Source organism: Podarcis raffonei, chromosome 13 (genome assembly GCF_027172205.1).
Source record: "Podarcis raffonei isolate rPodRaf1 chromosome 13, rPodRaf1.pri, whole genome shotgun sequence".
Classification (NCBI taxonomy): Eukaryota; Metazoa; Chordata; class Lepidosauria; order Squamata; family Lacertidae; genus Podarcis; species Podarcis raffonei.
This window is the reverse complement of record NC_070614.1, coordinates 26414015-26431699: the sequence shown is the minus strand read 5'-3', so window position 1 is coordinate 26431699 and position 17685 is coordinate 26414015. Positions and strand designations below refer to the sequence as shown.

Below are 17685 nucleotides of genomic sequence, written 5' to 3'. Positions count from 1 at the left end.
AACCTTGGTTGAAGGAGCCATTTGGTGCCTAGCTTATATTATTTTGAATGTCCAACACTGGAAAGCCTATGGGGAGCCAGCATTCAGGACCCGAGCACTACAACGTTCTCCCCATTTGTGTTTCCCAGCAACTGGGGTTCAGAGCATCCTTCCCTCCAACAATGAATGTAGAATCTAGCCTTCATGGCTAGTAGCCTTCTCCTTCACGAACTTGCCTAATCTTTTAAAGCCTTGTGCTACTCCTGTGGGGCAACGGTTGCGTGCCAGCATGTGAGCATGGCAAGCTGGTTGGACAGATCTTTGCCCCCAAGCATGACAGGAGAAGGAGCATACAGGAGTCCGGACAGGTGCCCTCCTTGCTGTTCCTTCTTACCTAGGGGGATGTAGGTTCACTCTTGTAATACAGCTTGACATGGATATGGAGCTGAGCAGCTCTCTTTCCCCCTGCCCCCCCTTTCCCTCCCATCACTTGGCCATTGTGACCTTTAAATGGGAAGGAGTAAAACTCGGCTCCTCACGCACCTGGGGGAGGCCTGAGCCAATGTGGAATGTTGCACGAGTCATACCTGACTTGCACCTTGGTAGCAACCTGAAGGGATGGCAGAGAATCCAAAGGCCATCACGTCTAACCCCTCTTTCTAAGATCACATGTCGGCTCCCATCAGCGTTAAGACACACTGCCTGGGTCACGTTTTGTCACAAGCAAAGAGCTCTTGTCTGTGTGCAGGGATGTGCATGTGTGAACAGAGGGAGGAAACACAACAGATTGTATAGTTCCTGGCGGCTTGTGTGCAAGCGAGCTGAGCGACACCTAATCGGATAGGAAGTAACTAGGATAACAGAAATAGCCCCAACCCTTACTTGCCAGACCGAGACGATAAGATAAACAAACGGCGCTCAACTGTACTTATTGCTTTAACCTACAAAAAGAACCACCCCACCTTCAAGCCCGGGTGCCGATGGTGTAGGGTGTGTGAACCTTTGGGGAAAGGGATTTCTGTAGAAAAATGAATCTGCATTTGAGGCAACAATAATTGTTGTTTGGAATGCAAAACTCTTTGTGGACTCCCAGCCAGCACCGCTATTCTGGGGTTGGTAGGAGTTGTAAACCACTTTTGTACATTTTTGTGATGCTGTGGGGTGTTTGTTTGTGTGTGTGTGTGTGAACATCTGGAAGCCACCAGGTTGGGTGGGATTATTTATTGCTAGATACATGATTTTGCTTTCTTAAGTTTCCTGCAGAAAGTTGTGGAAATCTTAAAAGGATTTTGTGTTCTCTTTTTTTAAAAAATATGCCTCGTGTCTTGACTCTTAATATTGTTTTAAAATATCTGACTGCTTTCAAAAGAGGGGGAGTCAAAAGATGGCATTCACAGCTCCACCTAGGCAGACGTTTAAGCAGCGCTCTGTATTGGGGATTTCCCTGTTGAAGGCTGGTACTATTTACATTTTTCATGTTTCTGGAAGCTGAAGGTATTTCCAGCGAGTGTTAGCGAGTGCAGAGGGACAACAGTTTGCTGTAATTAATCATAGCTAATTTCCAAATGCATTCTGGAAAGGGGGAGGGGTACCCTCCCTTCACCCCTGCCATAATTAAGGCCAGTTTGCACCATATGTCACCAATAAGGAGACTTCCTCAGGTTAGCTGCTCTCTGTCCTTTGCACAGGGATGTCTTGTCTGCTCAGTTCTGCTGTGATCAGAGAGAAAGAGGGAGAGTGTGTTGGTCTTTCCACAGTACCAGTGAAGCAATACTGGGGCTGGTGTCGGGGATGGGACTGGGAAGGAGTGTGTTTAATCCTTCCTGAAAACCTTCTCCCACGCCCCCAATTCTTTACTGGGTGCCTTCTCTAGGCATAACTTCAGAGCAAACGTTTCCAACATGCCCTTGCCTCCTAACCTCATCTACTTGGTTGCAAGCAGTGCTTTGTTAATCTCTCAATCTGGGGTAGTGGTGGGGAGAGAGAGATTTGCTCTGAGATAAAGTCTTTAAACCTAATGATAGTTAGGGCTGAAGGGTGGGGGTGGGGGGTTTCTTCACCCAGCTGTTTCTTCTTCTTTTTCTTCTTCTTCTCCTCTCCTTAAATGTTTTCGTCCTGCCACTGGCAACAAGCGATGTCTCTATGTCTCTTTGCTTTGCTCTGGTCAATCCAAATAGCACAACAAGAGGAGGTGTTGAACAAGCAAGGTTAGCCTTTGAAGGAATCAGGCAGGGGGTTGTGGGTAAGGATGTGCCAAGCTAGCAAACTGAGCACCGCAGCACAGTAGCTTCCTTACATTGGGGGTGCATGAGTTACAATATTCAACCTGCTGCCATTCCTGGAAAATACTCATTTTGTGTGTGGAGAAAACTGATCCTTTTCACAGAACACAACAGCAGGAGAGAGCCTTTGGTTATGGCAAAAGCATGTTTCCAGCCTTTAAGGGTGCCCAAGTATACTTGAAAAGCAGCGTTTGAAATTTGCTAGGTGCGTTGTGCCCAGGTGCCACAATGGCCCCTGAAGTCTTGACTGTCTGGAGGTAGATGCCTGCGGAGCCTGTTTTCATAAACCAACAACACATCCTGTAGAATTCTATCCCATTAGATTTTATCTGCAGCATTGGAATGAATTTCAGGAACCAAAAAGTTGTACTGAAAAATACGACTTTCAAGCTGTCTGGCCCCCAAATGATAACTAGGCATTCTGTTCTGGCGACAGTAACCCTGGTTCAAGGATCCATTTGGTGCCTAGCTTATATATCTGAGTTTCTAACACTGCTTGAAAGTGTAGGGGGAGAATACACAAGAATGCTAGGAAGTTTGATGGGGAGAGAGGGGTTTCCCAGTGGTCAGGGGGCGGAGTTTGCATGTTGCAGAGTTTTGTGCAGGTCCCCGTGGTTAGTGGAAGCAAGAATGCATTATGCAGAATAGGGGAACACATGCTAATTTCTCCATCAGTTGAGAATTTTGTACATCGGCTGCAAAATTCAGCTTCTGTGGCGCAGACTTTAGGCTGCCTTGGCACATAGCATGCCCAGCAGTAGCAGAGGAGGAACAAAGAGTTGCCCTAGGGCAACTTTCCCACGCAAGTTCCACGTGTTAAACCACCAGGTGTTGTTGGATCTTGGCTCCCATCACCCCTGATCACTGGCCAAGCCCCCTTCCCCCACATCACCATGATAATCAAAATGGTCATGCCCAGAAACTTCCCATTTTGATTATCCCTCTGCAACCCCACCTGCAACTTTCCTATAGCCTCATTCTGCTTTGGGTTGCTGACACACACAAAACATTCCATTTTTATACAGGGTTGGAATGGGGCTGCAAGCATCCAGCAGCTCTGGATTCAGAATGGTGTGGGTGTTTCCCCCGCATAGGGTGTCAAGTAGAGGGAACGCAAAACTGAGAAGATCCTTAATTGAGAAGATCATTTGGTGGTGCCAAATTTTGGCCTTGCTCAGACTGCCCCTTCTTCCCCCTTTTTATAGTGGAAGGATGAGGAACAGGAGGGACATGGGGTTGGCAGTCAATGGCTTGTGCAAAACTTTCCTGTGAGTCGGAACTCTGCTGAATATTACTAGTATCGGGAAGAAGAGGTGCAGTGAGCCTGGGAGAATTGGGTTTTTCCCTGCCCCCACTGGTTTCTCCTGACCCCCTTCTCAAGTTACCGGTGTACATTTTCCAGTGAATCTGTGGCAGAGAATAGACATTAGAAGTATTTATGAATTGCCTTTATTCCTGAAGGCTACATACTACAAACACACATTTTTACATATGTATATACATATGCAAAGAAGAAAAGCACCAATTAAACCACAACAATGCAATAGATCGATAAAAACACCATTTAAACCGCGACAGTGCAATAGGTGGATGAAAACACCAACGAAACCATAGCTATAGAAAAAAGAAAGTTAGTAACACAAAGCCCGGAAGGAGCTGGCTGAAGAAATTAGTGCTTTTTCTCTAGCGCGCATTTCATGCAACTCCACTCTGGCTGAGAGTTGGGCAGGAGAGAGCATTTCGAAGGCTTATCATCGGAGGATGGCATTTGTCTGCCGTCCTCTCCGCGCTGGCGGGCGGGCGGGCGGGCGCAATTGCGCGCGGCGGCGCGAGTGGGTTGGCGAGTGCGGAGCCGGGCGGCGCTGCCTTGCGCGCCGAGCCTTCCCGCCCGGGGAAAGGGCACGGATTCGGAGCGGCGCGCCGGCCGCCGCCTTCCCAGGTGGCCCCGAGCGCTGGTATTTACGGACCTATCTCCCGCTGCCCGCCGCCGCCGCCGCTCGGCGTCTCTATTTATAACCGGGAAGCTGCTGCTGTTGCCATGTCGCTGGTCGGCTCCCAGGCAGATTGCGCCGCCGCGGAGCGCTCCTCTCTCCTCGAGCCTTCTGGCATCTTCCTCCCCAGCCCGTTACTACGGAGGGGGGATGGTTTTCTTCCCGCTCCCTCCCACGCCGAGCGAGCCAGAAAAATGTATATGATATTCCTACCCTCCTTTTGCTTTCTCTCCGCCGCCTCCGCCCCCACAACCGACCAAGAACTGGCGGGGGAAGTGTCAGCGGCTCTGATTTAAAGAGGTGGCCGGGCGCCAGGACGCCTGGGTTCTCTTTCCCAGCTATAAGAAGGGGAATTGGGTTTTTAAGTGGGGCCGGGGGGGGGCAGTGAGCAGGGGAAGGGACTTGGCAGCCCGGACCCTCTGAATAGCTCGGGGTGTTTTTTTGAGCGGATGTTGGAGCAAAAACCATACATTTCAGGGTGTTTCCCTTCTCTCCAACACCAAGTCTTTATCACACACATTTACCTCCATAAAAAGGTAAAGTAAAGGACCCCTGACAGTTAAGTCCAGTCGCAAACGACTCTGGGGTTGCATAGGAAGCTCCTATTACCCAATGCCACTCTCCCCACTTCTAGTTTCTAAATGCAGTGTCTTAAAAAAAATCTACTAGTATGTTGAAACGTCTTTCACACCCATTGTCCTTGAATGTTTTTCTTCTTCAAAAAAACCAAACCCCTTAAGATTTCATTGTTTGGTAGGTTTGGGGGCTAGCGGCAAACTTTCAGTGACTCATTGGTTCTCACTTGAAGACATGCTATAGGAACCTTCCTCCCCCCCCCCCCCCATTTTATAGATGGAGGGATGGAGTCTGTTTAGAACTGTGACTAGCCTAGTAAGCTTTGCATCTAAGGTTATCTGAATTTGTGACTCCGCATTCAAAAGTCCAAGACTTAATCCCTCTCCGAAGTATACGGACAGTAGGGTTGCCATATTTCATAAGGTGAAAATCCGGATACAAAAGTTGTTGAGTTGTTGTTGATTTTAATAAAATCTAAAAGAAGAAGAAGAAACCGCTATTTTTAAGGAAAATCTAGACTTCTCACATGGGTTGCCGTATGCCTGGATTCTCCTAGAAATTTCAGCGATTCCACCCAGACACTGCTTCCAACTGCTGTATTCCGACTATGTCCAGGAAATTCCGCACATATGGGAACCCTAAATATGCACTTTTCTATAGTAAACTGTGAAACATCCCTCTAAGAAACTGCAGGAGGCTGGTCGAGGATTTGGGGGTGGAGGGTCACCAGAGACCTAGTTTGAGTGAAGCAATTAACCCTTCCATCTGTTCCCTTCCTTGTAACTTTTGTGTCTTGAGCAGAAACTGCTTTTTTTTTGGCAGGCCTTTCTCTGTAGCAACAAGGGCTAGAAGCATGCACATTTTAAAGCAGTACATAAAGCTAAGCGTGTTCTGAGTAGCCCTGTGGTCTTTGGGCTTGTGTTATAATTCTCAAATGATCTCAGAATTGAGTTGCTCTTAGAAAATTTGTCAATTTGGGGTCAGTGTGTGTGTCCGTGTCCGAGTCTCCAATCTTGTATATGCAGAGTCGCATTGATCCTGCTGCACCTTTCTATTCCCCTAGCTACAGCCCTTGGCGTCAGAGTGTTTTCTCTGGGTGTGATCTTGAAGTAAATGAGAACTGAGTGAATAAAGTGTCCGCATTAACAAGATGTAGGCAGCACGGCTATCCCCAGAGAGGGAAGGAGTAATTACCTGTCCGTTCCTCCGCTGTGTCCCCCCTCCCTGTTCTCCTCTTTCCCCCTCCCCCCTCCCAACCGGCCACTGCGCACCCACACGGGCAGCAAACTGTAATCACTTTTATGGTGACAAATGTGGTTATTAAAGAAAATGGGTTAATCCGCCTCCTACCATTGGAGGTGGCTTAGTGGGGATGGAGAAAGGGGGGGGGCGCTTCCTCCCAATATCAAAGGGGGCAAGCAGAGTGGATGGGGCAGGGGGATCAGTGAGTGGACAGCTTCATTAGCCCCCTTGGTATGGCAGGCCCAGCAAAAGGGAGGAGGGGATTGGGTTAGTGCTTCAAAGAAGTTCACCTCTACGGTTTTCCCGCACGGTCCCTTTCTCTCCCCGTGCGATTGCACGCCTGTGTGGCCTAGGTTCTTGCCTGTCTCCTTTGCACATCCTTCAAGAGAAAGAAAAAAATCTTGCCGAAAGAAGCTCTTTAGAAGGGGGTATTTGGGTGGATGGCAAACCCCCTCCTCTCCTCCCAACACATTAACAAAGCCAGCCAGCTGGTTGGGCGATTGCACACAGGCTGTGTGTTTTGGAGGAAGGATGTATGAGTCGGCAAGGGACCTGATAGCCAGGCTTGGACGGAGGTTTCTGTGGTTTGAGGCCTAGGCCCTGCCCCGCTGCTGGATTAGGGGTGGAGGCCAGCCCTGCCTGTTGCGCAATTCAGCTTGGCCTCTTGTTGCAAAGTGCGTCTTTTCCTTCAACAGTTGTGCTGCGCACATCTGGAATTTCTAGCCCAGTGAAGACCAGCTCAGAGGCTTGTGGCCAGTGCCTGGTGATTTACCTTAAGGGGGAGGGGGCTGAACAGGATTTCCAGTGTTCAGTGGGGGTGGGGTGTAGCTCTTTCATCTCCTCCCGCCCTTCTCCTGACTATGAGAAGCAGGATAAATTATGCAAAATGTGAAAACATATGCAACATTGCTTTGCATAATTTATGGCTATGGCCAGATTTGGCTTTTCTTGGCTGTAGTGTCAGTACTTCATCTGGACGCTATCTGGGTCAGCTGCTTTGCTATTTAAAATGTGTTTTGTCCAGGGTTGTAAATAGCCACTCGCTGGGGTCCCTGTTCATGTGTTAGAACCATCCCAATTGTGTCAATTTTAAAATGTTGCTGCTTTTTAAAGTCGCAGAGGACTAAAATAGGTGTGCGTGTGTTCAGGTGTTATAGTATACTTGTGCAGAATTATTTGCAAGTCTACATCAAGAGTGTAGCTTTAAAAAGCTAGGTCACCCATTTTATTTACCCTGTCTGCACACATCTATCTTGTGTGTTACTTATATGGAAAGAATTCTCCATTCCTGAGGAACCCTTGTTATGAGATGGGACCAGCTTTTGTTATGGACTATTTGCAAGAGGGTCAGTTTTTGTGGCCATATAGAGTTCTGGTACCCAGACTGCAGTTCCTAAAAAATTAAACTGCCCTTGAAAATCCAAAAGTTGTCCACCCTTGCTTTTTATTTGTTGAACCACATCAGCCTTTGTCAACCTGGTACCCTCCAGATACAGTGGGACCTCCAGTGTTGTGTGTAGCCCAGTGACATTCAGAGGGCATCAGTTTAGCAAAGTGCTATATATTGAATGTGTTAATCTCTCTCCTTTCCCCCACCCCAATCCCTGTGCATTTCTGACAGGGTTCCCTGCTCCTCGATGTCTGGTGAGGCTCGAAAAATATATACAAGCATTCTTGGGCATGTCTACACAACAGATATAAACTGGTTTAGCTTCCATGGCATCATTCTGAGAAGGGAACGGCTGCTCTGTTAAAAGGGAGAGGGGATGGCCCGAGATCTCTTTAACTCCTGGCACACTTCCAACATTACAGTCTCCAGGGCTCCCTCGGGAAAGCCAAGCCAGTTTGAAACTGGTTCAGGCTTGGAGTGCAGAAGTGCATGCCGAGTCTCTTAACACAGGGCTTGTCCCTTGCGGAAGCTGCACAATATGCCATAAAGCCTGCTTTCTATGGGGTTCTTTTGGGGGGGTATCAGGCTGCAGTAGGAGAGAGCAAGAAAGCACAGCAGAACGCACCACTCAGTGAAAGCTGCTTTCTCCTCACCAGCTGAAATTCCCTTATACAGTGGTACCTCGGGTTAAGAACTTAATTCGTTCTGGAGGTCTGTTCTTAACCTGAAGCTGTTCTTAACCTGAAGCACCACTTTAGCTAATGGGGCCTCCTGCTGCCGCTGCGCTACTGGTGTGCGATTTCTGTTCTCATCCTGAAGCAAAGTTCTTAACCCAAGGTAATATTTCTGGGTTAGCAGAGTCTGTAACCTGAAGCGTATGTAACCTGAAGCGTATGTAGCCCAAGGTACCACTGTACTGCTCGGTTGTTGTTTTTTAAGATACAGTGGCACCTCGAGTTACAAACGCCTCAGGTTACAAACTCCGCTAACCTGGAAGAGTTACCTCGAGTTGAGAACTTTGCCCCAGGATGAGAACGGAAATCGTGTGCCGGCGGCGCAGCGGCAGCAAGAGGCCCCATTAACGAAAGCACGCCTCTAGTTAAGAACAGTTTCAGGTTAAGAACGGACCTCCGGAACGAATTAAGTTTGTAACTAGAGGTACCACTGTATACGCTATTATGACCCCCACCCGTCCAAATAGCCATAGTCTTTTTCTTCCCCCCTCCTCCCAAAGGCATGGAAGGATGGGTGGGGCCCCGCCACCTGTCGCTTGGGCAGGATGGGGCGTCTGGGCCTCCTCTAGGGTAACCGGAGTGGCGCATTCTTAGCGGTAATTTTAGCTGCTTAGGCTGAGCTGCTCCAACAGGTGGAATTTCATTTTGTCGTTGAAAGGCCTGTTGTTGGGAAGAGGGAGTGTGTGTGTGTGTGTCTGTCTGCCTGTGCCTGCTTGCTTGTATCCTCGGGGGGGGGGGGAGAAGGAAGAAATAGATATGCAATTTATTCTGAACATTAAGACCCCAGGGTAGGGGTGGGGAGCAGCAGGGTTGCCTCCGCTTTTGTGGCATGTTGGCACCCCACCCTCTTCTCTCTCTCCTGAGTTTCCTAGAAATGTAACAGCTATGGTGTGAGTTGCAGGCTTTTCTGTAAGCTGCATAATTTCAAACAAGACCCAAGAAGGGTCTGAATCATGCAGGGGAGCATGTACATAATTTCTGTTTGGTTTTTAAATATATTTTGAAATGTATGCAAAAGCACCTTCAACTGGGAAGGGCATTTTGCAGCAAGTGTCTCTTGGATGGAGCCTGTTGTGAGTGGTGGGCACCCGCTCTTTTATTCCTATGCAGATTTATGTCTTTCTAACCAATCAACCAAGGCTGCAACTCCTTAAGCAAGTTTACTCAGTCTTACTGAACTGAGCGGGATTTCTGTGAGTAAACATGTAAGACTTGAGTTGTAACATTTTAACTTTTAGAATTATTTTGTCAAAGCATTTTTATAGTCTTACAACATTTCAGCAAGCAATAGTCCTTAGCTGCAGTGAAAGTGGGTACATTTTCCCTGTTTTATGTCACTTACAAATACTATGACTTATACATACACACTCCTTTTTTTCTTTTAAAAAATGTTTAGGGGTACTCTCATTTTCCTACTCATATTGAAATACTGCCCCTCAATGAGGCCAAACTTAGATTCACAAAATGTTTAGGAGTATGCATACCCCTGCGTCCCCCCAGGGAAAAAAAGCACTGCATACACAGACACACACACACACATTCTTCTTTTATGGCCTTAAATACATATTTGGAAAATTTTGGTTGTACCCGCAAACATCTTAATCACTTACTTCAAAGTATTTATATCTCCCTTTCCCACTCCTTTGTCCCCAGTGCAGCTTATTCTGTAAAACAGTTAACCAGCAATAATTAATCACGTAGTTAATTTAAAATGTTAAAAAAATTAAATAGTTATGAACAATATAAAGCTTCATTAGCAGTATAAAAAACACAAAGCAAAACCCAATACTTAAAAATAACAATAACAAGAAAACTGCAACAAGAAGAAGCCAAATTATTTATCACATGTTTGGGAAAGTAAGATAATTTCCTAGGGAATTTGAGGATGACAAAGCAGAGCTCCTGCCTCCATTCATTTTCAGCCTTGTGCTTTTACCAGTCCATACATCCTCACTGCAACATTGCCTTTTAGTTGTGGCTCCCACCTGATGCCTTGTACATCCTTCTTGCCCCTACAGTGGGGCAAGGAGAAGACAGAGGCAGCAGGCACCCTGGTTTCTCCTTTTGGGGTGCTGCTTATCTTTGCAGAATCATAGTCCTACATGGCGCTTTACAGAGTCACTTAAACAATCATTTTCGAACAGGGCAGTTCCTGCTCCTTTTCTCTCCAGATCCGTGGGCTGGATTCTTGTGCCTGGAGGCTGAGTTTTAACATCTAACACTTCCCTGTAAAACTTGAATAATAAATTAGTAGCTTTGGTATCTACGAATGCCTAAAATCTGCAGGGGTGTGTCTTCCTTGCACAGGGCCTATGGTTGTTTATCTGCATCAAATTCTGGCATGACTGAAGGGGGGGGGGAAGAATAGGAAGGTGTTGCAATTAAAGGTACCTCAGTTGCTGAAGGTGAACCCATGTGACCTTTTTGGGGGGGACGGGACAATTGGTTGTGGGGAGTGCGAAAGTAATGAAGGAATATGGAAGTCAAGTAGACAAACTGATTCCTCCTATAGCTCTGTCTGTCTGGCCTAAAGAAAAGCAAGACAAGCCCTGTGTGGTGAGCAAAACAGAAAAGTAGTTCTGTAGTGCAGTTTTGAAAGAGGGAGGTGAGATAGTTCTGTGGCATCTTAAAGATCAGTACACTTATGGCATAAACCTTCAACTCTTATCCGCTGTCCACTTCATCAGTTGTATGAAGTGGTGAGCCTGAATTATAGGTGTACCGGTATTTACACATGGGTTTTTGTTTGTTTTTTTGCTGTGGGGTGGGATGGTTGTGAACAATACAGAAAGCAAAAAGTCCTGGATAACTAGAGATTGAAAGTTAACATTTCATATAACTTATTTTATGCTTGTGTGTTACGGTTCACACAGGTATCCTAAAGCATTCCATCATTTTATGTGGGATCTTTTGATTAATTAAATAATTTTTCTCTTCCCCCCAAACGTCAAGTTTAGACACACAACACTTGTACAGACAGAGGCACACAACCACACACTTCCTTCTGTGGGCACAACCATCCTGGGTTACTTCATGCCTAGCTTAACATTTTTAATAAGGGATCTGCTTGGTATGCCTGCTGAATGGAGCGAGAGTAGGGGAGGCTTACAGACTTCGCTTTTTTACCCCACTGGGGAAACTGAATCAAGCGAGCTTTCTCACCCGTGTGTGTGTCTGTCTGTCTGTCTGTCTGTCTGTCTGTCTGTCTGTCTGTCTTCCAGGCAGACGCCAACTTCCTCAGCCCTCTTGAGGTACCCAGCAAAGCCAGGTTCCCCTTCTAATCCTTTTACCCTCCTGTGAGCCAGTTGTGAGAGCCATGTGCAGAGGCCTCGCTGGGTGGGGGTGGGCAGAAAATCCGGAGTGATTCATGCCCTATTCTCTCTCTCTCTCTTTTGGTCACCCTCCCCCCCCCTTCAGGAACATGACTATGACTCAAAGGTTGCCGCTCAAAATGCCACAGAACTGTGGGGCACATGCAATAGTGTCAACTCATTTTCCTGATCTACCAGCTCGTTTTTGCGTTTGGGCGTTGGTGTCCTCTACTCATAAACTCGTGGCATTGTGGCCGTGCATCTTTTACCTCTTTCACATTTTGGGGTGTGTGTGTGTGTGAGCCACGGGTGTGTTTCATTCTTGGGGTCCTTGGATCTGTGGCTCTTCCTCTTCTCCCCTCCCCACACACTGGCGACGGTCGCGTGTGAGCCCAACCCCAAGAGCAAGAAGGAAAACCGCAAAACTGCGACCACACATCAGATTTTCATCATACTTCCTGCCTTGTCCCCAGTTCACACTTAACGGGGAAGTGAGCGGCCAGGAAAAGGGGGGGGGGGTATGGCGGCAAAGAGGATGGCACTGTCATAGCAACAAGTTTATAATAATTATTGCGGTGTTAGGCCTACCTTATCTTTTGCCAACTGAATACTCACTTGCCAAATGGCCTCTTCAGCTCCAACTTACATGGGTCCCAGGCTCACAGGCATTAGAGTCAGAACCCATTTATCCAGTGTAAAACAGAGGAAGTGGTGAGAGTGCTTTTGGGAGAGTGCAAAGTGCTTTACCACAGCAGCTGGATGCAGATGCGAAAGGCATGTTGGTTGGAAATCAACCTTAGTCAGGTTTTCAAGGTGTGAGAAAGTAATATCTCTTCCGCCCCACCGTTTACCAGAGTTTGAAGACTAACCCTTGATCTTAGTTTGCTGAAGTGGATTGAGGTTATCAACAACAACAACATTGTTATTTATACCCCACTCATTTGCTTGGGTTGCCCCAGCCACTCTGGGTGGCTTCCAGCACATATAGACACTGCTTTTTTCTGGGGGTACGCAGGGGTACGCATACCCCTAAACATTTTGTGAATCTAAGTTTGGCCTCATTGAGGGGCAATATTTCAATATGAGTAGGAAAATGAGAGTACCCTTAAACATTTTTTTAAGAAAAAAAGCACTGCATGTAGAACATAATAAAACATCAAACATTAAAAACATTCCTGTACAGAGCTGCCATTAGATATCTTCTAAAAGTTGTGTAGTTCTTTATCTCCTTGACATCTGATGGGAGGGTGTTCCACAGGGAGGGCGCCACTGCCGAGAAGGGCCCATGGTGGTTGCTAAAGGGATAGACCCCAGGGCTCACGCTTGTCAGGCGTAAAAAGGCACTGCAGAATCCTGGGAACTGTAGTTTGTTAAGGGTGCTGGGAGCTGTAGCTCTGTGTGGTCAGCACCCATCACAAGCAATGGTTCCCAGGATTAGCAGCATAGCTGGCCGTTTGGGTGCCCAGGGTGGCACCTGCGCCCAGGCCACCCAGGAGGGCGGGGTAAGCCACCCATTGGGCAGAGCACGCTGCATGGAGCCTCACTGCCACCTCCCCTCAGCTGTAGGGCGGCAGAGGGAGAAGTGGCAGACAGATACAAGCCCCATGCTGCTGTTTCTGGCAGCGCAGAGCCTGCAGGTGCCCGAGCCACTGTGTCATTCCCAGAAGAGATGCATGGCTTGGGTGCACTGCAGGCCCCACGTTAAGTGCCGCCCCCCGCAGTGTGGCGCCCAGCGCCACCCCACCCGCCTCTGCCCAGGATTTTCCGTGACTGTCAGAAAGGTGTAATCGTGCTTTAGATTTGTGGTGCAGATGTGACTCGAATCCCAGATGCATGAGGCCCCCAGAGTCCTGCAAAAGATAGAGATGAGGAAGCAGCTGCTGTTGGTGGTAGTAGTGGCACAAAGCGAGGAGCTGATATTGTGAGGGAAACGGATTCTCTGTATGTCAGATGTGCTCTCGTAATCATTGCAGTTCATCCAGGGTTCTGATTGCTGGCATTGGCCAAAAAAGTTCTGGGGCTTGGCGCCTGTGCTGCTTAAGTACCAAAAATCGAGCCAAGTGGCTTCAGGTTGAGATTGATGGGCCTTGTGCGGCTCGAGGTTATATTTTTGCTCTGCGGCCCCAGACCCTATCTTCACCTGGGCTGGTTAATTCTGTCCTCCCACAGGCCATCTTATCAGCCTCTGATAAGCACAGAATCTGGTGGATGTCATCCTTGGAACCAACCTCTCTGCCGGGTTATGAGGAGAACTGAAACTGGGCAACGCTGGGAATCGAAATCAGCAACGGGGAAGTTGCGGGTGGGCACGTTCTGGTTGCAGGCCTGACAGGAAGTCCTTGGTTGGCGTCGTGTTTGGGGTGTGCCAGGGTGGGTGAGGGTGGTAGCTTGTTTGTCCGGCAGCTGCTTTCAGGGCTCACAGGCCTAGGGTATGTTCTGATGTCCCAGTGAGGGGGGCGGGTGTCTTAGAATTTACCCCTGCAGTTCTGAAGTGAACCTCTAACTTCCTGAGCACATGGTCTAGCTTTTACCCTAGTTATTACGAATGCTCCCAATATTTTTAGGCCAGATTTAAAAACAAAACAAAACAAAAAAAATCCACCTCTTCGCTTTTTAAAAGCCTTGCAGCTGAATTATAAACACACTCTTGGAAGTCAGTCCTCGCTTGAGCTACAATCTCTGTTCTTTTAGTTCTCTGCATGGTGATTAATATAAACTCACTGTCACCACCATTGTCCCTCTCAAAACCTCCTCCCACCTTGCAGGCCTCTCCAGTCACATATTGTCTGCTTTCCTGCTCCTTGGAAGTGCCACTGTCCCTTGTCAGGCATAGAATCTGACTGTGGGCCAGGCAGCCAGACCAGCTGCACTCTATTTACTTGAGCTTTATACTCTTTTATAGGCGCCAACTCCTTGGGGCCAATGGGTCTTTGCCCCCCCCCAAAAATATTTGAGGGTGATGCCCCCCGCCCCCAGTTGATGGGTATTGCATAATGAAGAAGGAGTCCTTCGGTATCCATGCAGCCTGAAAGTATCTAATAATTTCAAGTGTGCTGCTTTGAGACTTTGTATGGTAGACATATAGTTATTGGGATCCCCCCCATTAAAATAATAATATTGGCAATGTGCACCAAGTTACCTCATTTGGTGCCCATGTTCCAGTAGCCCCTGCAACATAGAAGGATTCACAGGTTCCCCCGCTGGTCTCCCCTTGAGGAAAAAAGATTTTTAAAATTGCTGGTTGTTGAAGTCACTCGTAAACATTTTGGAACAGAGATGAGTGCAATATGAAACCAATATTTGCCAGACTGGGAAGTAAATACCAACCATTTTGTCCTTGTGTTTTAATTCCCCTTGCTAGGCCAACACCTGGGAACAAAAACACTGATTTCTCCTTTTTTCCTCCCCTTCCCTTTTCTTCTTTCTTTTCTTCTTTCCTCTTTGGGCATACACAAACCCCACAAGTGAATTATTGCATCCTTCATGCTTGGCTGCAGCTCTGCTCCCATTCTAGTCTCTCATCCATTACCAGGGTGGCAAAAGACTTCCACAGATAGACCTAGGCATTAAGCAGTCAAGCTATTGCCAGTAAGGGGGTGTGTGTGTATTTTTTTTTTCAAGCAATACTTGCGAAAGCACCAGATTTTCCACATGCAGATCTGTCAGCTCCCTGTAGATTTGCTGTCTGGAGGATAAAAGCAGGTGGGGGGGGGAACCCCCTAAAACAACGGTGTCAAATTGCTCGTCCCCACTGGGCTGCATCCGTAATTTTTCACCAAAATGTTGGTTCCACCTGAATTCAAGGCCGGCGTTTCTAAGTTCTAGTTTCTATCTGATTTCTGACCCTTTGGAAACCTGCCTGCTTTTACAAGCAGAGGTTGGATGGGCCTTCTGTCATGGGTGCTTTCGTTGAGATTCCTACATTTCAGAGGGTTGAACTAGGTGGCCCTTGTTCTATGATTCTGCATATTTGGAACTTGACAAAAAAAGGGCACACACTTGGACCAGAGGAGCAATCATTCCCACTAGGAAAGACTGATATAACTTGGGGCATGAACAGCCCGAGAAACACACAAGGTATGAGAGAAGGTGATTCTGACCACAATTTAGGCAATAGCAAATGAGTCAGCCGCTTTGCCCTACTGAGGGCCTGAGCTTCCTGGCCACGAAGCTGCTTTCTGCCATATTTTTTGTGTGGAGAGTGCCAACAGGTACCTGATAAAGCCTTCAAACTTTTACATATGACTCCCCTCTCCCACCTCTAAAACCATAGCAGTATGTCTGCAAGGGAAGTTTCCAAAGACTACGTAGGTATGACTCACCTGGAAACCACACACACACAGCAATGGAGCATGGGCGAATGTCTGGTTCTGTGATTCCGTCCCCTTTCACTTGGTGATGGGCAAGTTGCTATTTCTTATGAGAGCAGAGGAAACCCGTGGGCAGTTTTCTGTAAAATTCTTAGAATCAGAAGGATGTGAGTCTTCAAATAGTGGCTGCTGTCTTGAAGGTAATACGACGCACTTACTTGCCTGCCTGTCTGCCATTCATCATTTGTGGCATATGAATAGCCAGATAAAAAGGCAACCCACTCTCATCTCAGACCAGTTCACCCCACCAGCTTGTGCGGAGGAGACATTTCCTGCTCCTCGCAGGTGCGTATTAATTTAAAAGTCTGAGCCAAAGCATGGTAGAATGCCATGTAATGCAGATCCCAGCCTCATGGACTCATTCCTTCCCTGTGATGGCTCTGAGGTCTCTCTAGACTATTTTCTGACATTCTGCAAAGTCTTGTGCTTTGGGGAGGGAGGGAGAGAACAACTTCAATATTTTGCACACCAGTGTGAAACAAAAATGAGAGTCACTGCGTTTGCCAAAATGATTCCAACTGCATTATCTGGAGTTCCTGGGTTGAGAGGGGTGGGTGTGGGTGTAAGTGTGTGTAAAAATGAAGAACTCCACTCCTCAGGAGTGTGAAAATCAAGGCACCCAGTAGCTCCTGGCACCTCAGAAAAATGAGCCCAACAGCTGGCATCTAGGTTGTGGGCAGAGGGCAGGAAGCAGGTTTTTCCTCCTCTTCGGAGGAACATAGAAAATGCTGTTAGCCCCTGCTGCATTCCTGCCCTAATCTGTAGACAAGGGCACCTGTATGCATTGTGGGTACATTGCCTCAACACCAAGCCACCACTTGTAGTTGGTTGCAACTGTGAAAACGTTGGGAGTTCCAGAGGGGTGCTAATATGATTTAATGTTTTCCCATTTTAGTCTGTTGCAGCAAAAACTGCAGAGTTTTGTGGCACCTTCAAGACAAATTTATTATGGGATAAGCTTCTGTGGACCAGAGTCTGCTTCATCAGATGAACGGAGTATTATTCTGGGATGGCAGGCAGATATACACATGATGCAGGGGCGAGGAAGAGAGAGGTTGGGGAAGTGGAATGTAGACAATCGTTGGCATCCGTCTGTCTTGGGGGACAAGAGAGGAGTGCACTTTTGGGGCTGAGGTCAAACTGTTGGAAGGTTGCAATGCCTGCTGCGGCTGTAGAAACCGTTGCTGGAAAAACATGTTTTGTTGCAGCTGGGGCAGATGAAGGTGTCCCGTTGTGGTGTTGCAGATGCACCATGGCGTTTCTTTTCTCTGTGCAACGACTTAAATATATGTAAAATGATTACCACCCACAAGGCGGTGTTGATGGTAACGTAAACCCTCCTGGCATTGGTGAGAAATGGGGGAATTTATCTGGAGACCTGAGCCTTTGCCAGGGTCCTAGGACAACGTCTTCGTCCTCGCTCAAGAATTGTGAGGTGTGGATATTTATTTATCCAGAACATCTATAGACACATGCCACACGAACCTGCATGCGTTAAAGCATTCTTTGTGGCAGTTCTGACCACCCAGGCAGCCAGAAGTATGGCCACACTGTGCAACAATGGTGGAGAACCTGTGGCTCTCCAGCAGCTGTTGGGCTCCAGCTCTCACCATCCCTGTCCATGGTGCCATGCTGGCTGGGAGCTGCAGTCGCAACAGCTCCTCGAGAGCTAATGGCTGCCTGCCTCTGACCTGCAACCACATGGAAGCCAAAGGGAGCAGTGATGCTGGAGTAGCAATGTCAGGCTTACTGATTGGGCAGAGGCCGCAGGGTGGTTGTCCATGCCATTTGATCTGGCACAGGGAAAGGT

General features: G+C 47.7%; 1 protein-coding gene across 1 annotated transcript in view; it reads left to right on the top strand.

Annotated features, from left to right (window-relative positions):
* The window catches only part of RARA (retinoic acid receptor alpha), a 184947-nt gene that overhangs the window by 51505 nt on the left and 115757 nt on the right, over nt 1-17685 (top strand). The window lies entirely within an intron of this gene.